The sequence below is a fragment of the Echinops telfairi genome, unplaced genomic scaffold (assembly GCF_000313985.2).
Source record: "Echinops telfairi isolate 266 unplaced genomic scaffold, ASM31398v2 ScPeMD7_7467;HRSCAF=8505_1, whole genome shotgun sequence".
NCBI classification, from domain to species: domain Eukaryota; kingdom Metazoa; phylum Chordata; class Mammalia; order Afrosoricida; family Tenrecidae; genus Echinops; species Echinops telfairi.
The window spans coordinates 4,067,902-4,070,936 of NW_022111368.1; the positions used below are offsets into that span (position 1 = coordinate 4,067,902).

At 34.7% G+C, this 3,035-nt stretch overlaps 1 protein-coding gene across 1 annotated transcript in view; it reads right to left on the reverse strand.

Moving 5' to 3' along the window:
• Nucleotides 1–3,035, reverse strand: part of NALF1 (NALCN channel auxiliary factor 1) — a gene marked incomplete at its 5' end in the record, with an annotated part of 791,674 nt that overhangs the window by 301,743 nt on the left and 486,896 nt on the right. The window lies entirely within an intron of this gene.

The following is a 3,035-nucleotide window of genomic DNA, read 5'->3' on the forward strand; positions in this document are numbered from 1 at the left end:
AGGACTTGTTATGCCGACCTCTATTTCTTGTGTTCTCCCAGTAGAGAACCCCCTCCCTCCTCGGGACTTGCCTCCGCATCAGCACCGAGCAGAGATAAATATAGCTGACCTTCTTTAAAACAACACCATGGCAGCCAAGGGGTCAGTCCATCTTGTGCAGGGTCGTCTGATTTTTACCGCACTCTACTTTACCAAGTATGAGGCCCTTTACAGTCACTGGTCTCCTTTGACAGCATGTCTAAGATACTGAGAAGAATTCACGCCATGCTTGCTTCCAAGGAGCATTCTGGCTGTGTGACTTCCGGGCAAGTTTGCTTGCTCTTTTGACAGCCTGCAGTAATTTCATTGAAGGTGTCAGGGGACTATATTATAGTAGAAATATTAATAGGGAGATGATATTGGTATTCACTGTATCCATAGTGTTATAGTTAATTGAATGCTAAATAACTTATGGACTATAATAGAGTAGTCTAAAATTGCTCAAAATACAAACTGAAAAGTGGACAACTAAAATTCAGTATAAATCGTCAAAAACTATTTTAACCACATGATCCAACAAGAACACATATAAGTGGTTAAACGAAACAATTTAGTAAATATTTAGATTTTGTGACTTTGCAAAGAGAATTTTGACAAATTGCCCTGCCTCTCTAATGCCACTCTTTTCTCCCACTGTCATGTGATTCTGCACTTCAAGTCCTGTTGCAAACCCTTAATTTGTTTCTCTTGTTCAGAGATTTTGTGACCAATAAGTACTTCCCAGTATTTATTACCACAGAAAAATTTATAATGAATTCCTGAATTTTAAAAACACAAAGGTGAGTAGAAATTTCACTGAGTTAAAGTTTATATATGCGTTAATTTAAAATATATTGATATTTTTGGAATATTGAGTTCACATCAACAAGGTAATATTTTTTAAAAATAATTTTCTTTCAGCTACTGTCATAGTTACATAGTTCTCACTTTAGAGATCCTGTAAATTCCTTGTTAAATTTAGATTTATATACATATGAGAAATGCTATAGTTTCCCAATTACATTTTATGCAATTTTATATTCTATTATATTATAGCTCTGTCAATTACTTTATATACATACTTTTTAAAATGGGCTTCTCATTGGCCACTCTAGTCTTCATTCCATTTTTAGTAAATTATCTTGAATTTTCCAAAGATAAGATTGAATCAAACCTATTTTTTTTACTTGCCCATGCTTATTTAAAACCATGAGGCCAAATCTTATAAAATGCATTGCTTTCAGTGAAGCAACCTTTTATTTCTACTTTTTAAAATACAAATTACTTTCTAAAACATACATCTCAATATTGACCATGAACAATGCTATAAAATTGTGACTGTATCTGTGTGTGGTTCATCAATTTTTAGAAGTAGAAAGCCTACTTATTCAGTCTATGATAATACATCTTTCTAAATGGTCTTCTCCCACGTTTTCATTTGATTAACATTTGCAGATGTTTATATCCCTGCCCAATATTCTAGAAACAAGTGATTCATCAGTGCAGTGCATGTAAAACAATTAAAAGAAAATTACGTATGATGAAAAAAATCCAAGTGACCAATTGTGATATTTAACTTAAAATGCACATAAACAGAATAAAGATGTTCGTTTTTAAGTGAGCTCTGATGTGTGGTGATCTTATATGTAGCAGAAGGCGGTCCTGCCAGTTTTAGGTGGTCATCATGTTAATCCCTCGCACAGCTAACTTCTTTGAATTTTGCTGACTCTCTCATTTGCCAAGCACGATATCTTTCTGTACTGATCGGTCTTAATGACCAGTCTTAAGTGAGCAAGCTCAGGTCTTGCCATCTGGGATTTTAAGGAGCATTCTGGCTGTATTTCTTGTGGGGCTGACTGGCTTCTTATTCTGGAAGTCCACTGTACATTCAATATTCTTCTCCAACATCAAAAATGCAAACACTTCCATGATTTTCTTCTTCATTTTACTGCTTTTCCATCCCTAAATAAACTTTTAAAACATTTTATTCAGTACCTTGCCATCTATTCTTCTTAAGCTTACTTTTGTCAACATTTTAAAATTGTGCATGTGTAATTGGTAATGTGCAAAGTTAATGGATTTTCTATGAAGTTTCAGAGTGAAAATGTATCTCTCTAATTGTCTCAGCCTAATACACATCCTCACCTCATATGCAACGATTGTCCCAAATGAATCTTTTTGATTTTGAGGGGCCAATAGCTTAAAAGAATAACAAGAGCAATCACAAATATATATTAAGTCTGAGATAATGAAAACAGTATTCATTTGTATGTCTACCTCCACATGCCCAGCATCCTAAAGAATGAATCCGGGTCAGAATGAAGCTTCTCTTTTTCCCGCATGAGAAACAACGACTCCTGTGATTGGGGGCAGCAGTGCATCCAGTCCCCCCTAGACTAGACCAGATTTAGGATTAGTAGTGGGCGAAAACTGGCAAGTCTTCCTTTACATGAATCTTGTTAACAGCATAGCAGATTTCATTATCATGCAAAAAATATTAAAATTTTAAAGCCTTGAAATGTTCCAAAGCAACAAAGTATAATATACTTGTGACATCTCACCTAAATTAATCAAGGCTGTCCTCACAACCACTTCGTTCTCAACATGTGGAACATTAGATTGAATAATTGCCTTATGTGGTCTCATAGTTTGTTTAACTTTGCTCTAACTATAAAAGGAAAAGGACAAAGAAAAACACAAACTGATTTTTCACTTGACTTTCCATTTGAAACCATCTACAGTAATTTTAGGGGAAAAAAATCTTCCAATAATTTGCTTCAATGTGCTTATGCATTTAGTAAGTTTTCTAGTTCCTATTATGAAGTGGAGATCTAATCCTACTAGGACACATAACCCCACAGGTATAATTGGGCTTTATAATCTGACATCCGAGACCATCTACTTGCATTAACAGCTGAGTTCTCAGTGTTGATTGCAACTATTTCCCATTTGCCCTCCCAAATATTTGCTATGTATATTTTACATGTGGACTATTTGTGAGATTTATATTGTCCTTT